Genomic DNA, 26,673 nt, shown 5'->3' with positions numbered 1-26,673 from the left:
GTTTAAAAGGCAAGAATTGCATAGTATCACAACAAACAGGGTAAAGCAAACACTTCCAGATGCCACTAGGGGGCACCCAGAGTTGAACTGGGGACCTCTTGATCTGCAGTCAAATGCTCTACCACTGAGCTATACCCCCAGCAGGAAGTGTGATTTGCAACCTCAATGTGAGCACATGAGCAGGAAAAACACAAGCTCACAAGATACCTGATGTGGAGCTTACAGGAGATTTTGGAAGGTGACAATCTAAAGGAATGCTTTGAGTAACAGTAAAAATGCTCGCCCAGTGGCGTAAATCCTGAACAAATGCTTTTCTCAGGAATCCATTTTTAAACACATTGGCACTTCCTGAGCAGTGACTGCTGGATGATATTATGAAATGGCACCATCCATATGACATATTTTTGGACTTGTTCAAAGGGTGCACTCTATGCGCAAAATATCATGTGCATGTTGAAATTGCAAGCAGCCAGAAGGTCTTTCAAGTTTGCGATGAGGACCATTTAGAGAAGAAGTGGTAATCACTTGAATTCCAATCACATGCGTTGTTAAATTGAGATATCATGTGCGTCCTCAAATGCTGTAATGATGAGATTCACCAGTATTACAAGATATATGTTTGGGAATGAATTCAGCAGCCTTTAATGAGTGATGATTGAGAGTGAACAATGTCGTAAGATATCTGACTGAAAATGAATTGGACTGCTTGAAAAGGTCATATACGAAATGTTTAAAAGGCAAGAATTGCATAGTATCACATCAAACAGGGTAAAGCAAACACTTCCAGACGCCACTAGGGGGCACCCAGAGTTGAACTGGGGACCTCTTGATCTGCAGTCAAATGCTCTACCAGTGAGCTATACCCCCAGGAGGAAGTGTGATTTGCAACCTCAATGTGAGCACATGAGCAGGAAAAACACAAGCTCACAAGATACCTGATGTGGAGCTTACAGGAGATTTTGGTAGGTGACAATCTAAAGGAATGCTTTGAGTAACAGTAAAAATGCTCGCCCAGTGGCGTAAATCCTGAACAAATGCTTTTCTCAGGAATCCATTTTTAAATACATTGGCACTTCCTGAGCAGTGACTGCTGGATGATATTATGAAATGGCACCATCCATATGACATATTTTTGGACTTGTTCAAAGGGTGCACTCTATGAGCAAAATATCATGTGCATGTTGAAATTGCAAGCAGCCAGAAGGTCTTTCAAGTTTGCGATGAGGACCATTTAGAGAAGAAGTGGTAATAACTTGAATTCCAATCACATGCGTTGTTAAATTGAGATATCATGAGCGTCCTCAAATGCTGTAATGATGAGATTCACCAGTATTACAAGATATATGTTTGGGAATATAATCAGCAGCCTTTAATGAGTGATGATTGAGAGAGAACAATGTCGTAAGATATCTGACTGAAAATGAATTGGACTGCTTGAAAAGGTCATATACGAAATGTTTAAAAGGCAAGAATTGCATAGTATCACAACAAACAGGGTAAAGCAAACACTTCCAGATGCCACTAGGGGGCACTCAGAGTTGAACTGGGGACCTCTTGATCTGCAGTCAAATGCTCTACCACTGAGCTATACCCCCAACAGGAAGTGTGATTTGCAACCTCAATGTGAGCACATGAGCAGGAAAAACACAAGCTCACAAGATACCTGATGTGGAGCTTACAGGAGATTTTGGAAGGTGACAATCTAAAGGAATGCTTTGAGTAACAGTAAAAATGCTCGCCCAGTGGCATAAATCCTGAACAAATGCTTTTCTCAGGAATCCATTTTTAAACACATTGGCACTTCCTGAGCAGTGACTGCTGGATGATATTATGAAATGGCACCATCCATATGACATAATTTTAGACTTGTTCAAGGGGTGCACTCTATGAGCAAAATATCATGTGCATGTTGAAATTGCAAGCAGCCAGAAGGTCTTTCAAGTTTGCGATGAGGACCATTTAGAGAAGAAGTGGTAATCACTTGAATTCCAATCACATGCGTCGTTAAATTGAGATATCATGAGCGTCCTCAAATGCTGTAATGATGAGATTCACCAGTATTACAAGATATATGTTTGGGAATGAAATCAGCAGCCTTTAATGAGTGATGATTGAGAGAGAACAATGTCGTAAGATATCTGACTGAAAATGAATTGGACTGCTTGAAAAGGTCATATACGAAATGTTTAAAAGGCAAGAATTGCATAGTATCACAACACCAGGGTAAAGCAAACACTTCCAGATGCCACTAGGGGGCACCTAGAGTTGAACTGGGGACCTCTTGATCTGCAGTCAAATGCTCTACCACTGAGCTATACCCCCAGCAGGAAGTGTGATTTGCAACCTCAATGTGAGCACATGAGCAGGAAAAACACAAGCTCACAAGATACCTGATGTGGAGCTTACAGGAGATTTTGGAAGGTGACAATCTAAAGGAATGCTTTGAGTAACAGTAAAAATGCTCGCCCAGTGGCGTAAATCCTGAACAAATGCTTTTCTCAGGAATCCATTTTTAAACACATTGGCACTTCCTGAGCAGTGACTGCTGGATGATATTATGAAATGGCACCATCCATATGACATATTTTTGGACTTGTTCAAAGGGTGCACTCTATGAGAAAAATATCATGTGCATGTTGAAATTGCAAGCAGCCAGAAGGTCTTTCAAGTTTGCGATGAGGACCATTTAGAGAAGAAGTGGTAATAACTTGAATTCCAATCACATGCGACGTTAAATTGAGATATCATGAGCGTCCTCAAATGCTGTAATGATGAGATTCACCAGTATTTCAAGATATATGTTTGGGAATGAAATCAGCAGCCTTTAATGAGTGATGATTGAGAGAGAACAATGTCGTAAGATATCTGACTGAAAATGAATTGGACTGCTTGAAAAGGTCATATACGAAATGTTTAAAAGGCAAGAATTGCATAGTATCACAACAAACAGGGTAAAGCAAACACTTCCAGATGCCACTAGGGGGCACTCAGAGTTGAACTGGGGACCTCTTGATCTGCAATCAAATGCTCTACCACTGAGCTATACCCCCAGCAGGAAGTGTGATTTGCAACCTCAATGTGAGCACATGAGCAGGAAAAACACAAGCTCACAAGATACCTGATGTGGAGCTTACAGGAGATTTTGGAAGGCGACAATCTAAAGGAATGCTTTGAGTAACAGTAAAAATGCTCGCCCAGTGGCGTAAATCCTGAACAAATGCTTTTCTCAGGAATCCATTTTTAAACACATTGGCACTTCCTGAGCAGTGACTGCTGGATGATATTATGAAATGGCACCATCCATATGACATATTTTTGGACTTGTTCAAAGGGTGCACTCTATGAGAAAAATATCATGTGCATGTTGAAATTGCAAGCAGCCAGAAGGTCTTTCAAGTTTGCGATGAGGACCATTTAGAGAAGAAGTGGTAATAACTTGAATTCCAATCACATGCGTCGTTAAATTGAGATATCATGAGCGTCCTCAAATGCTGTAATGATGAGATTCACCAGTATTACAAGATATATGTTTGGGAATATAATCAGCAGCCTTTAATGAGTGATGATTGAGAGAGAACAATGTCGTAAGATATCTGACTGAAAATGAATTGGACTGCTTGAAAAGGTCATATACGAAATGTTTAAAAGGCAAGAATTGCATAGTATCACAACAAACAGGGTAAAGCAAACACTTCCAGATGCCACTAGGGGGCACTCAGAGTTGAACTGGGGACCTCTTGATCTGCAGTCAAATGCTCTACCACTGAGCTATACCCCCAACAGGAAGTGTGATTTGCAACCTCAATGTGAGCACATGAGCAGGAAAAACACAAGCTCACAAGATACCTGATGTGGAGCTTACAGGAGATTTTGGAAGGTGACAATCTAAAGGAATGCTTTGAGTAACAGTAAAAATGCTCGCCCAGTGGCATAAATCCTGAACAAATGCTTTTCTCAGGAATCCATTTTTAAACACATTGGCACTTCCTGAGCAGTGACTGCTGGATGATATTATGAAATGGCACCATCCATATGACATAATTTTAGACTTGTTCAAGGGGTGCACTCTATGAGCAAAATATCATGTGCATGTTGAAATTGCAAGCAGCCAGAAGGTCTTTCAAGTTTGCGATGAGGACCATTTAGAGAAGAAGTGGTAATCACTTGAATTCCAATCACATGCGTTGTTAAATTGAGATATCATGTGCGTCCTCAAATGCTGTAATGATGAGATTCACCAGTATTACAAGATATATGTTTGGGAATGAATTCAGCAGCCTTTAATGAGTGATGATTGAGAGTGAACAATGTCGTAATATATCTGACTGAAAATGAATTGGACTGCTTGAAAAGGTCATATACGAAATGTTTAAAAGGCAAGAATTGCATAGTATCACATCAAACAGGGTAAAGCAAACACTTCCAGACGCCACTAGGGGGCACCCAGAGTTGAACTGGGGACCTCTTGATCTGCAGTCAAATGCTCTACCACTGAGCTATACCCCCAACAGGACGTGTGATTTGCAACCTCAATGTGAGCACATGAGCAGGAAAAACACAAGCTCACAAGATACCTGATGTGGAGCTTACAGGAGATTTTGGAAGGTGACAATCTAAAGGAATGCTTTGAGTAACAGTAAAAATGCTCGCCCAGTGGCATAAATCCTGAACAAATGCTTTTCTCAGGAATCCATTTTTAAACACATTGGCACTTCCTGAGCAGTGACTGCTGGATGATATTATGAAATGGCACCATCCATATGACATATTTTTGGACTTGTTCAAAGGGTGCACTCTATGAGCAAAATATCATGTGCATGTTGAAATTGCAAGCAGCCAGAAGGTCTTTCAAGTTTGCGATGAGGACCATTTAGAGAAGAAGTGGTAATCACTTGAATTCCAATCACATGCGTCGTTAAATTGAGATATCATGAGCGTCCTCAAATGCTGTAATGATGAGATTCACCAGTATTTCAAGATATATGTTTGGGAATGAAATCAGCAGCCTTTAATGAGTGATGATTGAGAGAGAACAATGTCGTAAGATATCTGACTGAAAATGAATTGGACTGCTTGAAAAGGTCATATACGAAATGTTTAAAAGGCAAGAATTGCATAGTATCACAACAAACAGGGTAAAGCAAACACTTCCAGATGCCACTAGGGGGCACTCAGAGTTGAACTGGGGACCTCTTGATCTGCAATCAAATGCTCTACCACTGAGCTATACCCCCAGCAGGAAGTGTGATTTGCAACCTCAATGTGAGCACATGAGCAGGAAAAACACAAGCTCACAAGATACCTGATGTGGAGCTTACAGGAGATTTTGGAAGGCGACAATCTAAAGGAATGCTTTGAGTAACAGTAAAAATGCTCGCCCAGTGGCGTAAATCCTGAACAAATGCTTTTCTCAGGAATCCATTTTTAAACACATTGGCACTTCCTGAGCAGTGACTGCTGGATGATATTATGAAATGGCACCATCCATATGACATATTTTTGGACTTGTTCAAAGGGTGCACTCTATGAGAAAAATATCATGTGCATGTTGAAATTGCAAGCAGCCAGAAGGTCTTTCAAGTTTGCGATGAGGACCATTTAGAGAAGAAGTGGTAATAACTTGAATTCCAATCACATGCGTCGTTAAATTGAGATATCATGAGCGTCCTCAAATGCTGTAATGATGAGATTCACCAGTATTACAAGATATATGTTTGGGAATATAATCAGCAGCCTTTAATGAGTGATGATTGAGAGAGAACAATGTCGTAAGATATCTGACTGAAAATGAATTGGACTGCTTGAAAAGGTCATATACGAAATGTTTAAAAGGCAAGAATTGCATAGTATCACAACAAACAGGGTAAAGCAAACACTTCCAGATGCCACTAGGGGGCACTCAGAGTTGAACTGGGGACCTCTTGATCTGCAGTCAAATGCTCTACCACTGAGCTATACCCCCAACAGGAAGTGTGATTTGCAACCTCAATGTGAGCACATGAGCAGGAAAAACACAAGCTCACAAGATACCTGATGTGGAGCTTACAGGAGATTTTGGAAGGTGACAATCTAAAGGAATGCTTTGAGTAACAGTAAAAATGCTCGCCCAGTGGCATAAATCCTGAACAAATGCTTTTCTCAGGAATCCATTTTTAAACACATTGGCACTTCCTGAGCAGTGACTGCTGGATGATATTATGAAATGGCACCATCCATATGACATAATTTTAGACTTGTTCAAGGGGTGCACTCTATGAGCAAAATATCATGTGCATGTTGAAATTGCAAGCAGCCAGAAGGTCTTTCAAGTTTGCGATGAGGACCATTTAGAGAAGAAGTGGTAATCACTTGAATTCCAATCACATGCGTCGTTAAATTGAGATATCATGAGCGTCCTCAAATGCTGTAATGATGAGATTCACCAGTATTACAAGATATATGTTTGGGAATGAAATCAGCAGCCTTTAATGAGTGATGATTGAGAGAGAACAATGTCGTAAGATATCTGACTGAAAATGAATTGGACTGCTTGAAAAGGTCATATACGAAATGTTTAAAAGGCAAGAATTGCATAGTATCACAACACCAGGGTAAAGCAAACACTTCCAGATGCCACTAGGGGGCACCTAGAGTTGAACTGGGGACCTCTTGATCTGCAGTCAAATGCTCTACCACTGAGCTATACCCCCAACAGGAAGTGTGATTTGCAACCTCAATGTGAGCACATGAGCAGGAAAAACACAAGCTCACAAGATACCTGATGTGGAGCTTACAGGAGATTTTGGAAGGTGACAATCTAAAGGAATGCTTTGAGTAACAGTAAAAATGCTCGCCCAGTGGCATAAATCCTGAACAAATGCTTTTCTCAGGAATCCATTTTTAAACACATTGGCACTTCCTGAGCAGTGACTGCTGGATGATATTATGAAATGGCACCATCCATATGACATAATTTTAGACTTGTTCAAGGGGTGCACTCTATGAGCAAAATATCATGTGCATGTTGAAATTGCAAGCAGCCAGAAGGTCTTTCAAGTTTGCGATGAGGACCATTTAGAGAAGAAGTGGTAATCACTTGAATTCCAATCACATGCGTTGTTAAATTGAGATATCTTGTGCGTCCTCAAATGCTGTAATGATGAGATTCACCAGTATTACAAGATATATGTTTGGGAATGAATTCAGCAGCCTTTAATGAGTGATGATTGAGAGTGAACAATGTCGTAATATATCTGACTGAAAATGAATTGGACTGCTTGAAAAGGTCATATACGAAATGTTTAAAAGGCAAGAATTGCATAGTATCACATCAAACAGGGTAAAGCAAACACTTCCAGACGCCACTAGGGGGCACCCAGAGTTGAACTGGGGACCTCTTGATCTGCAGTCAAATGCTCTACCACTGAGCTATACCCCCAACAGGAAGTGTGATTTGCAACCTCAATGTGAGCACATGAGCAGGAAAAACACAAGCTCACAAGATACCTGATGTGGAGCTTACAGGAGATTTTGGAAGGTGACAATCTAAAGGAATGCTTTGAGTAACAGTAAAAATGCTCGCCCAGTGGCATAAATCCTGAACAAATGCTTTTCTCAGGAATCCATTTTTAAACACATTGGCACTTCCTGAGCAGTGACTGCTGGATGATATTATGAAATGGCACCATCCATATGACATATTTTTGGACTTGTTCAAAGGGTGCACTCTATGAGCAAAATATCATGTGCATGTTGAAATTGCAAGCAGCCAGAAGGTCTTTCAAGTTTGCGATGAGGACCATTTAGAGAAGAAGTGGTAATCACTTGAATTCCAATCACATGCGTCGTTAAATTGAGATATCATGAGCGTCCTCAAATGCTGTAATGATGAGATTCACCAGTATTTCAAGATATATGTTTGGGAATGAAATCAGCAGCCTTTAATGAGTGATGATTGAGAGAGAACAATGTCGTAAGATATCTGACTGAAAATGAATTGGACTGCTTGAAAAGGTCATATACGAAATGTTTAAAAGGCAAGAATTGCATAGTATCACAACAAACAGGGTAAAGCAAACACTTCCAGATGCCACTAGGGGGCACTCAGAGTTGAACTGGGGACCTCTTGATCTGCAATCAAATGCTCTACCACTGAGCTATACCCCCAGCAGGAAGTGTGATTTGCAACCTCAATGTGAGCACATGAGCAGGAAAAACACAAGCTCACAAGATACCTGATGTGGAGCTTACAGGAGATTTTGGAAGGCGACAATCTAAAGGAATGCTTTGAGTAACAGTAAAAATGCTCGCCCAGTGGCGTAAATCCTGAACAAATGCTTTTCTCAGGAATCCATTTTTAAACACATTGGCACTTCCTGAGCAGTGACTGCTGGATGATATTATGAAATGGCACCATCCATATGACATATTTTTGGACTTGTTCAAAGGGTGCACTCTATGAGAAAAATATCATGTGCATGTTGAAATTGCAAGCAGCCAGAAGGTCTTTCAAGTTTGCGATGAGGACCATTTAGAGAAGAAGTGGTAATAACTTGAATTCCAATCACATGCGTCGTTAAATTGAGATATCATGAGCGTCCTCAAATGCTGTAATGATGAGATTCACCAGTATTACAAGATATATGTTTGGGAATATAATCAGCAGCCTTTAATGAGTGATGATTGAGAGAGAACAATGTCGTAAGATATCTGACTGAAAATGAATTGGACTGCTTGAAAAGGTCATATACGAAATGTTTAAAAGGCAAGAATTGCATAGTATCACAACAAACAGGGTAAAGCAAACACTTCCAGATGCCACTAGGGGGCACTCAGAGTTGAACTGGGGACCTCTTGATCTGCAGTCAAATGCTCTACCACTGAGCTATACCCCCAACAGGAAGTGTGATTTGCAACCTCAATGTGAGCACATGAGCAGGAAAAACACAAGCTCACAAGATACCTGATGTGGAGCTTACAGGAGATTTTGGAAGGTGACAATCTAAAGGAATGCTTTGAGTAACAGTAAAAATGCTCGCCCAGTGGCATAAATCCTGAACAAATGCTTTTCTCAGGAATCCATTTTTAAACACATTGGCACTTCCTGAGCAGTGACTGCTGGATGATATTATGAAATGGCACCATCCATATGACATAATTTTAGACTTGTTCAAGGGGTGCACTCTATGAGCAAAATATCATGTGCATGTTGAAATTGCAAGCAGCCAGAAGGTCTTTCAAGTTTGCGATGAGGACCATTTAGAGAAGAAGTGGTAATCACTTGAATTCCAATCACATGCGTCGTTAAATTGAGATATCATGAGCGTCCTCAAATGCTGTAATGATGAGATTCACCAGTATTACAAGATATATGTTTGGGAATGAAATCAGCAGCCTTTAATGAGTGATGATTGAGAGAGAACAATGTCGTAAGATATCTGACTGAAAATGAATTGGACTGCTTGAAAAGGTCATATACGAAATGTTTAAAAGGCAAGAATTGCATAGTATCACAACACCAGGGTAAAGCAAACACTTCCAGATGCCACTAGGGGGCACCTAGAGTTGAACTGGGGACCTCTTGATCTGCAGTCAAATGCTCTACCACTGAGCTATACCCCCAGCAGGAAGTGTGATTTGCAACCTCAATGTGAGCACATGAGCAGGAAAAACACAAGCTCACAAGATACCTGATGTGGAGCTTACAGGAGATTTTGGAAGGTGACAATCTAAAGGAATGCTTTGAGTAACAGTAAAAATGCTCGCCCAGTGGCGTAAATCCTGAACAAATGCTTTTCTCAGGAATCCATTTTTAAACACATTGGCACTTCCTGAGCAGTGACTGCTGGATGATATTATGAAATGGCACCATCCATATGACATATTTTTGGACTTGTTCAAAGGGTGCACTCTATGAGAAAAATATCATGTGCATGTTGAAATTGCAAGCAGCCAGAAGGTCTTTCAAGTTTGCGATGAGGACCATTTAGAGAAGAAGTGGTAATAACTTGAATTCCAATCACATGCGACGTTAAATTGAGATATCATGAGCGTCCTCAAATGCTGTAATGATGAGATTCACCAGTATTTCAAGATATATGTTTGGGAATGAAATCAGCAGCCTTTAATGAGTGATGATTGAGAGAGAACAATGTCGTAAGATATCTGACTGAAAATGAATTGGACTGCTTGAAAAGGTCATATACGAAATGTTTAAAAGGCAAGAATTGCATAGTATCACAACAAACAGGGTAAAGCAAACACTTCCAGATGCCACTAGGGGGCACTCAGAGTTGAACTGGGGACCTCTTGATCTGCAATCAAATGCTCTACCACTGAGCTATACCCCCAGCAGGAAGTGTGATTTGCAACCTCAATGTGAGCACATGAGCAGGAAAAACACAAGCTCACAAGATACCTGATGTGGAGCTTACAGGAGATTTTGGAAGGCGACAATCTAAAGGAATGCTTTGAGTAACAGTAAAAATGCTCGCCCAGTGGCGTAAATCCTGAACAAATGCTTTTCTCAGGAATCCATTTTTAAACACATTGGCACTTCCTGAGCAGTGACTGCTGGATGATATTATGAAATGGCACCATCCATATGACATATTTTTGGACTTGTTCAAAGGGTGCACTCTATGAGAAAAATATCATGTGCATGTTGAAATTGCAAGCAGCCAGAAGGTCTTTCAAGTTTGCGATGAGGACCATTTAGAGAAGAAGTGGTAATAACTTGAATTCCAATCACATGCGTCGTTAAATTGAGATATCATGAGCGTCCTCAAATGCTGTAATGATGAGATTCACCAGTATTACAAGATATATGTTTGGGAATATAATCAGCAGCCTTTAATGAGTGATGATTGAGAGAGAACAATGTCGTAAGATATCTGACTGAAAATGAATTGGACTGCTTGAAAAGGTCATATACGAAATGTTTAAAAGGCAAGAATTGCATAGTATCACAACAAACAGGGTAAAGCAAACACTTCCAGATGCCACTAGGGGGCACTCAGAGTTGAACTGGGGACCTCTTGATCTGCAGTCAAATGCTCTACCACTGAGCTATACCCCCAACAGGAAGTGTGATTTGCAACCTCAATGTGAGCACATGAGCAGGAAAAACACAAGCTCACAAGATACCTGATGTGGAGCTTACAGGAGATTTTGGAAGGTGACAATCTAAAGGAATGCTTTGAGTAACAGTAAAAATGCTCGCCCAGTGGCATAAATCCTGAACAAATGCTTTTCTCAGGAATCCATTTTTAAACACATTGGCACTTCCTGAGCAGTGACTGCTGGATGATATTATGAAATGGCACCATCCATATGACATAATTTTAGACTTGTTCAAGGGGTGCACTCTATGAGCAAAATATCATGTGCATGTTGAAATTGCAAGCAGCCAGAAGGTCTTTCAAGTTTGCGATGAGGACCATTTAGAGAAGAAGTGGTAATCACTTGAATTCCAATCACATGCGTCGTTAAATTGAGATATCATGAGCGTCCTCAAATGCTGTAATGATGAGATTCACCAGTATTACAAGATATATGTTTGGGAATGAAATCAGCAGCCTTTAATGAGTGATGATTGAGAGAGAACAATGTCGTAAGATATCTGACTGAAAATGAATTGGACTGCTTGAAAAGGTCATATACGAAATGTTTAAAAGGCAAGAATTGCATAGTATCACAACACCAGGGTAAAGCAAACACTTCCAGATGCCACTAGGGGGCACCTAGAGTTGAACTGGGGACCTCTTGATCTGCAGTCAAATGCTCTACCACTGAGCTATACCCCCAGCAGGAAGTGTGATTTGCAACCTCAATGTGAGCACATGAGCAGGAAAAACACAAGCTCACAAGATACCTGATGTGGAGCTTACAGGAGATTTTGGAAGGTGACAATCTAAAGGAATGCTTTGAGTAACAGTAAAAATGCTCGCCCAGTGGCGTAAATCCTGAACAAATGCTTTTCTCAGGAATCCATTTTTAAACACATTGGCACTTCCTGAGCAGTGACTGCTGGATGATATTATGAAATGGCACCATCCATATGACATATTTTTGGACTTGTTCAAAGGGTGCACTCTATGAGAAAAATATCATGTGCATGTTGAAATTGCAAGCAGCCAGAAGGTCTTTCAAGTTTGCGATGAGGACCATTTAGAGAAGAAGTGGTAATAACTTGAATTCCAATCACATGCGACGTTAAATTGAGATATCATGAGCGTCCTCAAATGCTGTAATGATGAGATTCACCAGTATTTCAAGATATATGTTTGGGAATGAAATCAGCAGCCTTTAATGAGTGATGATTGAGAGAGAACAATGTCGTAAGATATCTGACTGAAAATGAATTGGACTGCTTGAAAAGGTCATATACGAAATGTTTAAAAGGCAAGAATTGCATAGTATCACAACAAACAGGGTAAAGCAAACACTTCCAGATGCCACTAGGGGGCACTCAGAGTTGAACTGGGGACCTCTTGATCTGCAATCAAATGCTCTACCACTGAGCTATACCCCCAGCAGGAAGTGTGATTTGCAACCTCAATGTGAGCACATGAGCAGGAAAAACACAAGCTCACAAGATACCTGATGTGGAGCTTACAGGAGATTTTGGAAGGCGACAATCTAAAGGAATGCTTTGAGTAACAGTAAAAATGCTCGCCCAGTGGCGTAAATCCTGAACAAATGCTTTTCTCAGGAATCCATTTTTAAACACATTGGCACTTCCTGAGCAGTGACTGCTGGATGATATTATGAAATGGCACCATCCATATGACATATTTTTGGACTTGTTCAAAGGGTGCACTCTATGAGAAAAATATCATGTGCATGTTGAAATTGCAAGCAGCCAGAAGGTCTTTCAAGTTTGCGATGAGGACCATTTAGAGAAGAAGTGGTAATAACTTGAATTCCAATCACATGCGTCGTTAAATTGAGATATCATGAGCGTCCTCAAATGCTGTAATGATGAGATTCACCAGTATTACAAGATATATGTTTGGGAATATAATCAGCAGCCTTTAATGAGTGATGATTGAGAGAGAACAATGTCGTAAGATATCTGACTGAAAATGAATTGGACTGCTTGAAAAGGTCATATACGAAATGTTTAAAAGGCAAGAATTGCATAGTATCACAACAAACAGGGTAAAGCAAACACTTCCAGATGCCACTAGGGGGCACTCAGAGTTGAACTGGGGACCTCTTGATCTGCAGTCAAATGCTCTACCACTGAGCTATACCCCCAACAGGAAGTGTGATTTGCAACCTCAATGTGAGCACATGAGCAGGAAAAACACAAGCTCACAAGATACCTGATGTGGAGCTTACAGGAGATTTTGGAAGGTGACAATCTAAAGGAATGCTTTGAGTAACAGTAAAAATGCTCGCCCAGTGGCATAAATCCTGAACAAATGCTTTTCTCAGGAATCCATTTTTAAACACATTGGCACTTCCTGAGCAGTGACTGCTGGATGATATTATGAAATGGCACCATCCATATGACATATTTTTGGACTTGTTCAAAGGGTGCACTCTATGAGAAAAATATCATGTGCATGTTGAAATTGCAAGCAGCCAGAAGGTCTTTCAAGTTTGCGATGAGGACCATTTAGAGAAGAAGTGGTAATAACTTGAATTCCAATCACATGCGACGTTAAATTGAGATATCATGAGCGTCCTCAAATGCTGTAATGATGAGATTCACCAGTATTTCAAGATATATGTTTGGGAATGAAATCAGCAGCCTTTAATGAGTGATGATTGAGAGAGAACAATGTCGTAAGATATCTGACTGAAAATGAATTGGACTGCTTGAAAAGGTCATATACGAAATGTTTAAAAGGCAAGAATTGCATAGTATCACAACAAACAGGGTAAAGCAAACACTTCCAGATGCCACTAGGGGGCACTCAGAGTTGAACTGGGGACCTCTTGATCTGCAATCAAATGCTCTACCACTGAGCTATACCCCCAGCAGGAAGTGTGATTTGCAACCTCAATGTGAGCACATGAGCAGGAAAAACACAAGCTCACAAGATACCTGATGTGGAGCTTACAGGAGATTTTGGAAGGCTACAATCTAAAGGAATGCTTTGAGTAACAGTAAAAATGCTCGCCCAGTGGCGTAAATCCTGAACAAATGCTTTTCTCAGGAATTCATTTTTAAACACATTGGCACTTCCTGAGCAGTGACTGCTGGATGATATTATGAAATGGCACCATCCATATGACATATTTTTGGACTTGTTCAAAGGGTGCACTCTATGAGCAAAATATCATGTGCATGTTGAAATTGCAAGCAGCCAGAAGGTCTTTCAAGTTTGCGATGAGGACCATTTAGAGAAGAAGTGGTAATAACTTGAATTCCAATCACATGCGACGTTAAATTGAGATATCATGAGCGTCCTCAAATGCTGTAATGATGAGATTCACCAGTATTACAAGATATATGTTTGGGAATGAAATCAGCAGCCTTTAATGAGTGATGATTGAGAGAGAACAATGTCGTAAGATATCTGACTGAAAATGAATTGGACTGCTTGAAAAGGTCATATACGAAATGTTTAAATGGCAAGAATTGCATAGTATCACAACAAACAGGGTAAAGCAAACACTTCCAGATGCCACTAGGGGGCACCCAGAGTTGAACTGGGGACCTCTTCATCTGCAGTCAAATGCTCTACCACTGAGCTATACCCCCAGCAGGAAGTGGGATTTGCAACCTCAATGTGAGCACATGAGCAGGAAAAACACAAGCTCACAAGATACCTGATGTGGAGCTTACAGGAGATTTTGGAAGGCGACAATCTAAAGGAATGCTTTGAGTAACAGTAAAAATGCTCGCCCAGTGGCGTAAATCCTGAACAAATGCTTTTCTCAGGAATCCATTTTTAAACACATTGGCACTTCCTGAGCAGTGACTGCTGGATGATATTATGAAATGGCACCATCCATATGACATATTTTTGGACTTGTTCAAAGGGTGCACTCTATGAGAAAAATATCATGTGCATGTTGAAATTGCAAGCAGCCAGAAGGTCTTTCAAGTTTGCGATGAGGACCATTTAGAGAAGAAGTGGTAATAACTTGAATTCCAATCACATGCGACGTTAAATTGAGATATCATGAGCGTCCTCAAATGCTGTAATGATGAGATTCACCAGTATTTCAAGATATATGTTTGGGAATGAAATCAGCAGCCTTTAATGAGTGATGATTGAGAGAGAACAATGTCGTAAGATATCTGACTGAAAATGAATTGGACTGCTTGAAAAGGTCATATACGAAATGTTTAAAAGGCAAGAATTGCATAGTATCACAACAAACAGGGTAAAGCAAACACTTCCAGATGCCACTAGGGGGCACTCAGAGTTGAACTGGGGACCTCTTGATCTGCAATCAAATGCTCTACCACTGAGCTATACCCCCAGCAGGAAGTGTGATTTGCAACCTCAATGTGAGCACATGAGCAGGAAAAACACAAGCTCACAAGATACCTGATGTGGAGCTTACAGGAGATTTTGGAAGGCTACAATCTAAAGGAATGCTTTGAGTAACAGTAAAAATGCTCGCCCAGTGGCGTAAATCCTGAACAAATGCTTTTCTCAGGAATTCATTTTTAAACACATTGGCACTTCCTGAGCAGTGACTGCTGGATGATATTATGAAATGGCACCATCCATATGACATATTTTTGGACTTGTTCAAAGGGTGCACTCTATGAGCAAAATATCATGTGCATGTTGAAATTGCAAGCAGCCAGAAGGTCTTTCAAGTTTGCGATGAGGACCATTTAGAGAAGAAGTGGTAATAACTTGAATTCCAATCACATGCGACGTTAAATTGAGATATCATGAGCGTCCTCAAATGCTGTAATGATGAGATTCACCAGTATTACAAGATATATGTTTGGGAATGAAATCAGCAGCCTTTAATGAGTGATGATTGAGAGAGAACAATGTCGTAAGATATCTGACTGAAAATGAATTGGACTGCTTGAAAAGGTCATATACGAAATGTTTAAATGGCAAGAATTGCATAGTATCACAACAAACAGGGTAAAGCAAACACTTCCAGATGCCACTAGGGGGCACCCAGAGTTGAACTGGGGACCTCTTCATCTGCAGTCAAATGCTCTACCACTGAGCTATACCCCCAGCAGGAAGTGGGATTTGCAACCTCAATGTGAGCACATGAGCAGGAAAAACACAAGCTCACAAGATACCTGATGTGGAGCTTACAGGAGATTTTGGAAGGCGACAATCTAAAGGAATGCTTTGAGTAACAGTAAAAATGCTCGCCCAGTGGCGTAAATCCTGAACAAATGCTTTTCTCAGGAATCCATTTTTAAACACATTGGCACTTCCTGAGCAGTGACTGCTGGATGATATTATGAAATGGCACCATCCATATGACATATTTTTGGACTTGTTCAAAGGGTGCACTCTATGAGAAAAATATCATGTGCATGTTGAAATTGCAAGCAGCCAGAAGGTCTTTCAAGTTTGCGATGAGGACCATTTAGAGAAGAAGTGGTAATAACTTGAATTCCAATCACATGCGACGTTAAATTGAGATATCATGAGCGTCCTCAAATGCTGTAATGATGAGATTCACCAGTATTACAAGATATATGTTTGGGAATGAAATCAGCAGCCTTTAATGAGTGATGATTGAGAGAGAACAATGTCGTAAGATATCTGACTGAAAATGAATTGGACTGCTTGAAAAGCTCATATACGAAATGTTTAAATGGCAAGAATTGCATAGTATCACAACAAACAGGGTAAAGCAAACACTTCCAGATGCCACTAGGGGGCACCCAGAGTTGAACTGGGGACCTCTTGATCTGCAGTCAAATGCTCTACCACTGAGCTATACCCCCAGCAGGAAGTGGGATTTGCAACCTCAATGTGAGCACATGAGCAGGAAAAACACAAGCTCACAAGATACCTGATGTGGAGCTTACAGGAGATTTTGGAAGGTGACAATCTAAAGGAATGCTTTGAGTAACAGTAAAAATGCTCGCCCAGTGGCGTAAATCCTGAACAAATGCTTTTCTCAGGAATCCATTTTTAAACACATTGGCACTTCCTGAGCAGTGACTGCTGAATGATATTATGAAATGGCACCATCCATATGACATATTTTTGGACTTGTTCAAAGGGTGCACTCTATGAGCAAAATATCATGTGCATGTTGAAATTGCAAGCAGCCAGAAGGTCTTTCAAGTTTGCGATGAGGACCATTTAGAGAAGAAGTGGTAATAACTTGAATTCCAATCACATGCGTTGTTAAATTGAGATATCATGAGCGTCCTCAAATGCTGTAATGATGAGATTCACCAGTATTACAAGATATATGTTTGGGAATGAAATCAGCAGCCTTTAATGAGTGATGATTGAGAGAGAACAATATCGTAAGATATCTGAAAATGAATTGGACTGCTTGAAAAGGTCATATATGAAATGTTTAAATGGCAAGAATTGCATAGTATCACAACACCAGGGTAAAGCAAACACTTCCAGATGCCACTAGGGGGCACCTAGAGTTGAACTGGGGACCTCTTGATCTGCAGTCAAATGCTCTACCACTGAGCTATACCCCCAGCAGGAAGTGTGATTTGCAAACTCAATGTGAGCACATGAGCAGGAAAAACACAAGCTCACAAGATACCTGATGTGGAGCTTACAGGAGATTTTGGAAGGTGAGAATCTAAAGGAATGCTTTGAGTAACAGTAAAAATGCTCGCCCAGTGGCGTAAATCCTGAACAAATGCTTTTCTCAGGAATCCATTTTTAAACACATTGGCACTTCCTGAGCAGTGACTGCTGGATGATATTATGAAATGGCACCATCCATATGACATATTTTTGGACTTGTTCAAAGGGTGCACTCTATGAGCAAAATATCATGTGCATGTTGAAATTGCAAGCAGCCAGAAGGTCTTTCAAGTTTGCGATGAGGACCATTTAGAGAAGAAGTGGTAATCACTTGAATTCCAATCACATGCGTCGTTAAATTGAGATATCATGAGCGTCCTCAAATGCTGTAATGATGAGATTCACCAGTATTACAAGATATATGTTTGGGAATGAAATCAGCAGCCTTTAATGAGTGATGATTGAGAGAGAACAATGTCGTAAGATATCTGACTGAAAATGAATTGGACTGCTTGAAAAGGTCATATACGAAATGTTTAAAAGGCAAGAATTGCATAGTATCACAACACCAGGGTAAAGCAAACACTTCCAGATGCCACTAGGGGGCACCTAGAGTTGAACTGGGGACCTCTTGATCTGCAGTCAAATGCTCTACCACTGAGCTATACCCCCAGCAGGAAGTGTGATTTGCAACCTCAATGTGAGCACATGAGCAGGAAAAACACAAGCTCACAAGATACCTGATGTGGAGCTTACAGGAGATTTTGGAAGGTGACAATCTAAAGGAATGCTTTGAGTAACAGTAAAAATGCTCGCCCAGTGGCGTAAATCCTGAACAAATGCTTTTCTCAGGAATCCATTTTTAAACACATTGGCACTTCCTGAGCAGTGACTGCTGGATGATATTATGAAATGGCACCATCCATATGACATATTTTTGGACTTGTTCAAAGGGTGCACTCTATGAGAAAAATATCATGTGCATGTTGAAATTGCAAGCAGCCAGAAGGTCTTTCAAGTTTGCGATGAGGACCATTTAGAGAAGAAGTGGTAATAACTTGAATTCCAATCACATGCGACGTTAAATTGAGATATCATGAGCGTCCTCAAATGCTGTAATGATGAGATTCACCAGTATTACAAGATATATGTTTGGGAATGAAATCAGCAGCCTTTAATGAGTGATGATTGAGAGAGAACAATGTCGTAAGATATCTGACTGAAAATGAATTGGACTGCTTGAAAAGGTCATATACGAAATGTTTAAATGGCAAGAATTGCATAGTATCACAACAAACAGGGTAAAGCAAACACTTCCAGATGCCACTAGGGGGCACCCAGAGTTGAACTGGGGACCTCTTCATCTGCAGTCAAATGCTCTACCACTGAGCTATACCCCCAGCAGGAAGTGGGATTTGCAACCTCAATGTGAGCACATGAGCAGGAAAAACACAAGCTCACAAGATACCTGATGTGGAGCTTACAGGAGATTTTGGAAGGTGACAATCTAAAGGAATGCTTTGAGTAACAGTAAAAATGCTCGCCCAGTGGCGTAAATCCTGAACAAATGCTTTTCTCAGGAATCCATTTTTAAATACATTGGCACTTCCTCAGCAGTGACTGTTGGATGATATTATGAAATGGCACCATCCATATGACATATTTTTGGACTTGTTCAAAGGGTGCACTCTATGAGCAAAATATCATGTGCATGTTGAAATTGCAAGCAGCCAGAAGGTCTTTCAAGTTTGCGATGAGGACCATTTAGAGAAGAAGTGGTAATCACTTGAATTCCAATCACATGCGTTGTTAAATTGAGATATCATGAGCGTCCTCAAATGCTGTAATGATGAGATTCACCAGTATTACAAGATATATGTTTGGGAATGAATTCAGCAGCCTTTAATGAGTGATGATTGAGAGTGAACAATGTCGTAAGATATCTGACTGAAAATGAATTGGACTGCTTGAAAAGGTCATATACGAAATGTTTAAAAGGCAAGAATTGCATAGTATCACATTAAACAGGGTAAAGCAAACACTTCCAGATGCCACTAGGGGGCACCCAGAGTTGAACTGGGGACCTCTTGATCTGCAGTCAAATGCTCTACCAGTGAGCTATACCCCCAGGAGGAAGTGTGATTTGCAACCTCAATGTGAGCACATGAGCAGGAAAAACACAAGCTCACAAGATACCTGATGTGGAGCTTACAGGAGATTTTGGTAGGTGACAATCTAAAGGAATGCTTTGAGTAACAGTACAAATGCTCGCCCAGTGGCGTAAATCCTGAACAAATGCTTTTCTCAGGAATCCATTTTTAAACACATTGGCACTTCCTGAGCAGTGACTGCTGGATGATATTATGAAATGGCACCATCCATATGACATATTTTTAGACTTGTTCAAGGGGTGCACTCTATGAGCAAAATATCATGTGCATGTTGAAATTGCATGCAGCCAGAAGGTCTTTCAAGTTTGCGATGAGGACCATTTAGAGAAGAAGTGGTAATCACTTGAATTCCAATCACATGCGTTGTTAAATTGAGATATCATGAGCGTCCTCAAATGCTGTAATGATGAGATTCACCAGTATTACAAGATATATGTTTGGGAATGAATTCAGCAGCCTTTAATGAGTGATGATTGAGAGTGAACAATGTCGTAAGATATCTGACTGAAAATGAATTGGACTGCTTGAAAAGGTCATATACGAAATGTTTAAAAGGCAAGAATTGCATAGTATCACATCAAACAGGGTAAAGCAAACACTTCCAGATGCCACTAGGGGGCACCCAGAGTTGAACTGGGGACCTCTTGATCTGCAGTCAAATGCTCTACCACTGAGCTATACCCCCAGCAGGAAGTGTGATTTGCAACCTCAATGTGAGCACATGAGCAGGAAAAACACAAGCTCACAAGATACCTGATGTGGAGCTTACAGAAGATTTTGGAAGGCGACAATCTAAAGGAATGCTTTGAGTAACAGTAAAAATGCTCGCCCAGTGGCGTAAATCCTGAACAAATGCTTTTCTCAGGAATCCATTTTTAAACACATTGGCACTTCCTGAGCAGTGACTGCTGGATGATATTATGAAATGGCACCATCCATATGACATATTTTTGGACTTGTTCAAAGGGTGCACTCTATGCGCAAAATATCATGTGCATGTTGAAATTGCAAGCAGCCAGAAGGTCTTTCAAGTTTGCGATGAGGACCATTTAGAGAAGAAGTGGTAATCACTTGAATTCCAATCACATGCGTTGTTAAATTGAGATATCATGAGCGTCCTCAAATGCTGTAATGATGAGATTCACCAGTATTACAAGATATATGTTTGGGAATGAATTCAGCAGCCTTTAATGAGTGATGATTGAGAGTGAACAATGTCGTAAGATATCTGACTGAAAATGAATTGGACTGCTTGAAAAGGTCATATATGAAATGTTTAAAAGGCAAGAATTGCATAGTATCACAACAAACAGGGTAAAGCAAACACTTCCAGATGCCACTAGGGGGCACCCAGAGTTGAACTGGGGACCTCTTGATCTGCAGTCAAATGCTCTACCACTGAGCTATACCCCCAGCAGGAAGTGTGATTTGCAACCTCAATGTGAGCACATGAGCAGGAAAAACACAAGCTCACAAGATACCTGATGTGGAGCTTACAGGAGATTTTGGAAGGTGACAATCTAAAGGAATGCTTTGAGTAACAGTAAAAATGCTCGCCCAGTGGCATAAATCCTGAACAAATGCTTTTCTCAGGAATCCATTTTAAACACATTGGCACTTCCTCAGCAGTGACTGCTGGATGATATTATGAAATGGCACCATCCATATGACATATTTTTGGACTTGTTCAAAGGGTGCACTCTATGAGCAAAATATCATGTGCATGTTGAAATTGCAAGCAGCCAGAAGGTCTTTCAAGTTTGCGATGAGGACCATTTAGAGAAGAAGTGGTAAAAACTTGAATTCCAATCACATGCGTCGTTAAATTGAGATATCATGAGCGTCCTCAAATGCTGTAATGATGAGATTCACCAGTATTACAAGATATATGTTTGGGAATGAAATCAGCAGCCTTTAATGAGTGATGATTGAGAGAGAACAATGTCGTAAGATATCTGACTGAAAATGAATTGGACTGCTTGAAAAGGTCATATACGAAATGTTTAAAAGGCAAGAATTGCATAGTATCACAACACCAGGGTAAAGCAAACACTTCCAGATGCCACTAGGGGGCACCTAGAGTTGAACTGGGGACCTCTTGATCTGCAGTCAAATGCTCTACCACTGAGCTATACCCCCAGCAGGAAGTGTGATTTGCAACCTCAATGTGAGCACATGAGCAGGAAAAACACAAGCTCACAAGATACCTGATGTGGAGCTTACAGGAGATTTTGGAAGGTGACAATCTAAAGGAATGCTTTGAGTAACAGTAAAAATGCTCGCCCAGTGGCGTAAATCCTGAACAAATGCTTTTCTCAGGAATCCATTTTTAAACACATTGGCACTTCCTCAGCAGTGACTGCTGGATGATATTATGAAATGGCACCATCCATATGACATATTTTTGGACTTGTTCAAAGGGTGCACTCTATGCGCAAAATATCATGTGCATGTTGAAATTGCAAGCAGCCAGAAGGTCTTTCAAGTTTGCGATGAGGACCATTTAGAGAAGAAGTGGTAATCACTTGAATTCCAATCACATGCGTTGTTAAATTGAGATATCATGAGCGTCCTCAAATGCTGTAATGATGAGATTCACCAGTATTACAAGATATATGTTTGGGAATGAATTCAGCAGCCTTTAATGAGTGATGATTGAGAGTGAACAATGTCGTAAGATATCTGACTGAAAATGAATTGGACTGCTTGAAAAGGTCATATATGAAATGTTTAAAAGGCAAGAATTGCATAGTATCACAACAAACAGGGTAAAGCAAACACTTCCAGATGCCACTAGGGGGCACCCAGAGTTGAACTGGGGACCTCTTGATCTGCAGTCAAATGCTCTACCACTGAGCTATACCCCCAGCAGGAAGTGTGATTTGCAACCTCAATGTGAGCACATGAGCAGGAAAAACACAAGCTCACAAGATACCTGATGTGGAGCTTACAGGAGATTTTGGAAGGTGACAATCTAAAGGAATGCTTTGAGTAACAGTAAAAATGCTCGCCCAGTGGCATAAATCCTGAACAAATTCTTTTCTCAGGAATCCATTTTAAACACATTGGCACTTCCTGAGCAGTGACTGCTGGATGATATTATGAAATGGCACCATCCATATGACATATTTTTGGACTTGTTCAAAGGGTGCACTCTATGAGCAAAATATCATGTGCATGTTGAAATTGCAAGCAGCCAGAAGGTCTTTCAAGTTTGCGATGAGGACCATTTAGAGAAGAAGTGGTAAAAACTTGAATTCCAATCACATGCGTCGTTAAATTGAGATATCATGAGCGTCCTCAAATGCTGTAATGATGAGATTCACCAGTATTACAAGATATTTGTTTGGGAATGAAATCAGCAGCCTTTAATCAGTGATGATTGAGAGAGAACAATGTCGTAAGATATCTGACTGAAAATGAATTGGACTGCTTGAAAAGGTCATATATGAAATGTTTAAAAGGCAAGAATTGCATAGTATCACAACAAACAGGGTAAAGCAAACACTTCCAGATGCCACTAGGGGGCACCCAGAGTTGAACTGGGGACCTCTTGATCTGCAGTCAAATGCTCTACCACTGAGCTATACCCCCAGCAGGAAGTGTGATTTGCAACCTCAATGTGAGCACATGAGCAGGAAAAACACAAGCTCACAAGATACCTGATGTGGAGCTTACAGGAGATTTTGGAAGGTGACAATCTAAAGGAATGCTTTGAGTAACAGTAAAAATGCTCGCCCAGTGGCATAAATCCTGAACAAATTCTTTTCTCAGGAATCCATTTTAAACACATTGGCACTTCCTGAGCAGTGACTGCTGGATGATATTATGAAATGGCACCATCCATATGACATATTTTTGGACTTGTTCAAAGGGTGCACTCTATGAGCAAAATATCATGTGCATGTTGAAATTGCAAGCAGCCAGAAGGTCTTTCAAGTTTGCGATGAGGACCATTTAGAGAAGAAGTGGTAATCACTTGAATTCCAATCACATGCGTCGTTAAATTGAGATATCATGAGCGTCCTCAAATGCTGTAATGATGAGATTCACCAGTATTACAAGATATTTGTTTGGGAATGAAATCAGCAGCCTTTAATGAGTGATGATTGAGAGAGAACAATGTCGTAAGATATCTGACTGAAAATGAATTGGACTGCTTGAAAAGGTCATATATGAAATGTTTAAAAGGCAAGAATTGCATAGTATCACAACAAACAGGGTAAAGCAAACACTTCCAGATGCCACTAGGGGGCACCCAGAGTTGAACTGGGGACCTCTTGATCTGCAGTCAAATGCTCTACCACTGAGCTATACCCCCAGCAGGAAGTGTGATTTGCAACCTCAATGTGAGCACATGAGCAGGAAAAACACAAGCTCACAAGATACCTGATGTGGAGCTTACAGGAGATTTTGGAAGGTGACAATCTAAAGGAATGCTTTGAGTAACAGTAAAAATGCTCGCCCAGTGGCATAAATCCTGAACAAATGCTTTTCTCAGGAATCCATTTTAAACACATTGGCACTTCCTCAGCAGTGACTGCTGGATGATATTATGAAATGGCACCATCCATATGACATATTTTTGGACTTGTTCAAAGGGTGCACTCTATGAGCAAAATATCATGTGCATGTTGAAATTGCAAGCAGCCAGAAGGTCTTTCAAGTTTGCGATGAGGACCATTTAGAGAAGAAGTGGTAAAAACTTGAATTCCAATCACATGCGTCGTTAAATTGAGATATCATGAGCGTCCTCAAATGCTGTAATGATGAGATTCACCAGTATTACAAGATATATGTTTGGGAATGAAATCAGCAGCCTTTAATGAGTGATGATTGAGAGAGAACAATGTCGTAAGATATCTGACTGAAAATGAATTGGACTGCTTGAAAAGGTCATATACGAAATGTTTAAAAGGCAAGAATTGCATAGTATCACAACAAACAGGGTAAAGCAAAAACTTCCAGATGCCACTAGGGGGCACCCAGAGTTGAACTGGGGACCTCTTGATCTGCAGTCAAATGCTCTACCACTGAGCTATACCCCCAGGAGGAAGTGTGATTTGCAACCTCAATGTGAGCACATGAGCAGGAAAAACACAAGCTCACAAGATACCTGTTGTGGAGCTTACAGAAGATTTTGGAAGGCGACAATCTAAAGGAATGCTTTGAGTAACAGTAAAAATGCTCGCCCAGTGGCGTAAATCCTGAACAAATGCTTTTCTCAGGAATCCATTTTTAAACACATTGGCACTTCCTGAGCAGTGACTGCTGGATGATATTATGAAATGGCACCATCCATATGACATATTTTTGGACTTGTTCAAAGGGTGCACTCTATGCGCAAAATATCATGTGCATGTTGAAATTGCAAGCAGCCAGAAGGTCTTTCAAGTTTGCAATGAGGACCATTTAGAGAAGAAGTGGTAATCACTTGAATTCCAATCACATGCGTTGTTAAATTGAGATATCATGTGCGTCCTCAAATGCTGTAATGATGAGATTCACCAGTATTACAAGATATATGTTTGGGAATGAATTCAGCAGCCTTTAATGAGTGATGATTGAGAGTGAACAATGTCGTAAGATATCTGACTGAAAATGAATTGGACTGCTTGAAAAGGTCATATACGAAATGTTTAAAAGGCAAGAATTGCATAGTATCACAACAAACAGGGTAAAGCAAACACTTCCAGATGCTACTAGGGGGCACTCAGAGTTGAACTGGGGACCTCTTGATCTGCAGTCAAATGCTCTACCACTGAGCTATACCCCCAGCAGGAAGTGTGATTTGCAACCTCAATGTGAGCACATGAGCAGGAAAAACACAAGCTCACAAGATACCTGTTGTGGAGCTTACAGGAGATTTTGGAAGGTGACAATCTAAAGGAATGCTTTGAGTAACAGTAAAAATGCTCGCCCAGTGGCATAAATCCTGAACAAATTCTTTTCTCAGGAATCCATTTTAAACACATTGGCACTTCCTGAGCAGTGACTGCTGGATGATATTATGAAATGGCACCATCCATATGACATATTTTTGGACTTGTTCAAAGGGTGCACTCTATGAGCAAAATATCATGTGCATGTTGAAATTGCAAGCAGCCAGAAGGTCTTTCAAGTTTGCGATGAGGACCAATTAGAGAAGAAGTGGTAATAACTTGAATTCCAATCACATGCGTCGTTAAATTGAGATATCATGAGCGTCCTCAAATGCTGTAATGATGAGATTCACCAGTATTACAAGATATATGTTTGGGAATATAATCAGCAGCCTTTAATGAGTGATGATTGAGAGAGAACAATGTCGTAAGATATCTGACTGAAAATGAATTGGACTGCTTGAAAAGGTCATATACGAAATGTTTAAAAGGCAAGAATTGCATAGTATCACAACAAACAGGGTAAAGCAAACACTTCCAGATGCCACTAGGGGGCACTCAGAGTTGAACTGGGGACCTCTTGATCTGCAGTCAAATGCTCTACCACTGAGCTATACCCCCAACAGGAAGTGTGATTTGCAACCTCAATGTGAGCACATGAGCAGGAAAAACACAAGCTCACAAGATACCTGATGTGGAGCTTACAGGAGATTTTGGAAGGTGACAATCTAAAGGAATGCTTTGAGTAACAGTAAAAATGCTCGCCCAGTGGCATAAATCCTGAACAAATGCTTTTCTCAGGAATCCATTTTTAAACACATTGGCACTTCCTGAGCAGTGACTGCTGGATGATATTATGAAATGGCACCATCCATATGACATAATTTTAGACTTGTTCAAGGGGTGCACTCTATGAGCAAAATATCATGTGCATGTTGAAATTGCAAGCAGCCAGAAGGTCTT

The 26,673-nt window shown here is 40.5% G+C and overlaps 25 non-coding genes across 25 annotated transcripts; all 25 read right to left on the bottom strand.

Annotated features, from left to right (window-relative positions):
* Positions 1-67: 67 nt before the first annotated feature.
* Positions 68-139, bottom strand: trnac-gca (transfer RNA cysteine (anticodon GCA)). The gene has a single exon. It is a non-coding gene; the product is annotated as a tRNA-Cys (tRNA).
* A 1,384-nt stretch (positions 140-1,523) lies between these two features.
* trnac-gca (transfer RNA cysteine (anticodon GCA)) lies at positions 1,524-1,595 on the bottom strand. Its single transcript has one exon. It is a non-coding gene; the product is annotated as a tRNA-Cys (tRNA).
* Positions 1,596-2,250: 655 nt separating this feature from the next.
* Positions 2,251-2,322, bottom strand: trnac-gca (transfer RNA cysteine (anticodon GCA)). Its single transcript has one exon. It is a non-coding gene; the product is annotated as a tRNA-Cys (tRNA).
* A 1,384-nt stretch (positions 2,323-3,706) lies between these two features.
* trnac-gca (transfer RNA cysteine (anticodon GCA)) lies at positions 3,707-3,778 on the bottom strand. The gene has a single exon. It is a non-coding gene; the product is annotated as a tRNA-Cys (tRNA).
* A 656-nt stretch (positions 3,779-4,434) lies between these two features.
* On the bottom strand, positions 4,435-4,506 carry trnac-gca (transfer RNA cysteine (anticodon GCA)). Its single transcript has one exon. It is a non-coding gene; the product is annotated as a tRNA-Cys (tRNA).
* A 1,384-nt stretch (positions 4,507-5,890) lies between these two features.
* Positions 5,891-5,962, bottom strand: trnac-gca (transfer RNA cysteine (anticodon GCA)). The gene has a single exon. It is a non-coding gene; the product is annotated as a tRNA-Cys (tRNA).
* A 655-nt stretch (positions 5,963-6,617) lies between these two features.
* On the bottom strand, positions 6,618-6,689 carry trnac-gca (transfer RNA cysteine (anticodon GCA)). Its single transcript has one exon. It is a non-coding gene; the product is annotated as a tRNA-Cys (tRNA).
* A 656-nt stretch (positions 6,690-7,345) lies between these two features.
* trnac-gca (transfer RNA cysteine (anticodon GCA)) lies at positions 7,346-7,417 on the bottom strand. The gene has a single exon. It is a non-coding gene; the product is annotated as a tRNA-Cys (tRNA).
* A 1,384-nt stretch (positions 7,418-8,801) lies between these two features.
* trnac-gca (transfer RNA cysteine (anticodon GCA)) lies at positions 8,802-8,873 on the bottom strand. Its single transcript has one exon. It is a non-coding gene; the product is annotated as a tRNA-Cys (tRNA).
* Positions 8,874-9,528: 655 nt separating this feature from the next.
* Positions 9,529-9,600, bottom strand: trnac-gca (transfer RNA cysteine (anticodon GCA)). Its single transcript has one exon. It is a non-coding gene; the product is annotated as a tRNA-Cys (tRNA).
* A 1,384-nt stretch (positions 9,601-10,984) lies between these two features.
* trnac-gca (transfer RNA cysteine (anticodon GCA)) lies at positions 10,985-11,056 on the bottom strand. The gene has a single exon. It is a non-coding gene; the product is annotated as a tRNA-Cys (tRNA).
* Positions 11,057-11,711: 655 nt separating this feature from the next.
* Positions 11,712-11,783, bottom strand: trnac-gca (transfer RNA cysteine (anticodon GCA)). Its single transcript has one exon. It is a non-coding gene; the product is annotated as a tRNA-Cys (tRNA).
* A 1,384-nt stretch (positions 11,784-13,167) lies between these two features.
* On the bottom strand, positions 13,168-13,239 carry trnac-gca (transfer RNA cysteine (anticodon GCA)). Its single transcript has one exon. It is a non-coding gene; the product is annotated as a tRNA-Cys (tRNA).
* Positions 13,240-16,807: 3,568 nt separating this feature from the next.
* Positions 16,808-16,879, bottom strand: trnac-gca (transfer RNA cysteine (anticodon GCA)). The gene has a single exon. It is a non-coding gene; the product is annotated as a tRNA-Cys (tRNA).
* Positions 16,880-17,530: 651 nt separating this feature from the next.
* trnac-gca (transfer RNA cysteine (anticodon GCA)) lies at positions 17,531-17,602 on the bottom strand. Its single transcript has one exon. It is a non-coding gene; the product is annotated as a tRNA-Cys (tRNA).
* A 655-nt stretch (positions 17,603-18,257) lies between these two features.
* Positions 18,258-18,329, bottom strand: trnac-gca (transfer RNA cysteine (anticodon GCA)). The gene has a single exon. It is a non-coding gene; the product is annotated as a tRNA-Cys (tRNA).
* A 2,112-nt stretch (positions 18,330-20,441) lies between these two features.
* trnac-gca (transfer RNA cysteine (anticodon GCA)) lies at positions 20,442-20,513 on the bottom strand. Its single transcript has one exon. It is a non-coding gene; the product is annotated as a tRNA-Cys (tRNA).
* Positions 20,514-21,169: 656 nt separating this feature from the next.
* Positions 21,170-21,241, bottom strand: trnac-gca (transfer RNA cysteine (anticodon GCA)). Its single transcript has one exon. It is a non-coding gene; the product is annotated as a tRNA-Cys (tRNA).
* Positions 21,242-21,895: 654 nt separating this feature from the next.
* trnac-gca (transfer RNA cysteine (anticodon GCA)) lies at positions 21,896-21,967 on the bottom strand. The gene has a single exon. It is a non-coding gene; the product is annotated as a tRNA-Cys (tRNA).
* Positions 21,968-22,623: 656 nt separating this feature from the next.
* trnac-gca (transfer RNA cysteine (anticodon GCA)) lies at positions 22,624-22,695 on the bottom strand. Its single transcript has one exon. It is a non-coding gene; the product is annotated as a tRNA-Cys (tRNA).
* Positions 22,696-23,350: 655 nt separating this feature from the next.
* Positions 23,351-23,422, bottom strand: trnac-gca (transfer RNA cysteine (anticodon GCA)). Its single transcript has one exon. It is a non-coding gene; the product is annotated as a tRNA-Cys (tRNA).
* Positions 23,423-24,077: 655 nt separating this feature from the next.
* trnac-gca (transfer RNA cysteine (anticodon GCA)) lies at positions 24,078-24,149 on the bottom strand. Its single transcript has one exon. It is a non-coding gene; the product is annotated as a tRNA-Cys (tRNA).
* Positions 24,150-24,804: 655 nt separating this feature from the next.
* On the bottom strand, positions 24,805-24,876 carry trnac-gca (transfer RNA cysteine (anticodon GCA)). The gene has a single exon. It is a non-coding gene; the product is annotated as a tRNA-Cys (tRNA).
* Positions 24,877-25,532: 656 nt separating this feature from the next.
* trnac-gca (transfer RNA cysteine (anticodon GCA)) lies at positions 25,533-25,604 on the bottom strand. Its single transcript has one exon. It is a non-coding gene; the product is annotated as a tRNA-Cys (tRNA).
* A 655-nt stretch (positions 25,605-26,259) lies between these two features.
* On the bottom strand, positions 26,260-26,331 carry trnac-gca (transfer RNA cysteine (anticodon GCA)). The gene has a single exon. It is a non-coding gene; the product is annotated as a tRNA-Cys (tRNA).
* Positions 26,332-26,673: the final 342 nt, after the last annotated feature.

Source organism: Brachyhypopomus gauderio, chromosome 6 (genome assembly GCF_052324685.1).
Source record: "Brachyhypopomus gauderio isolate BG-103 chromosome 6, BGAUD_0.2, whole genome shotgun sequence".
Lineage (NCBI taxonomy): Eukaryota > Metazoa > Chordata > Actinopteri > Gymnotiformes > Hypopomidae > Brachyhypopomus > Brachyhypopomus gauderio.
The sequence above is the reverse complement of the archived record's forward strand: the minus strand, read 5'-3'. Positions and strand labels throughout refer to the sequence as shown.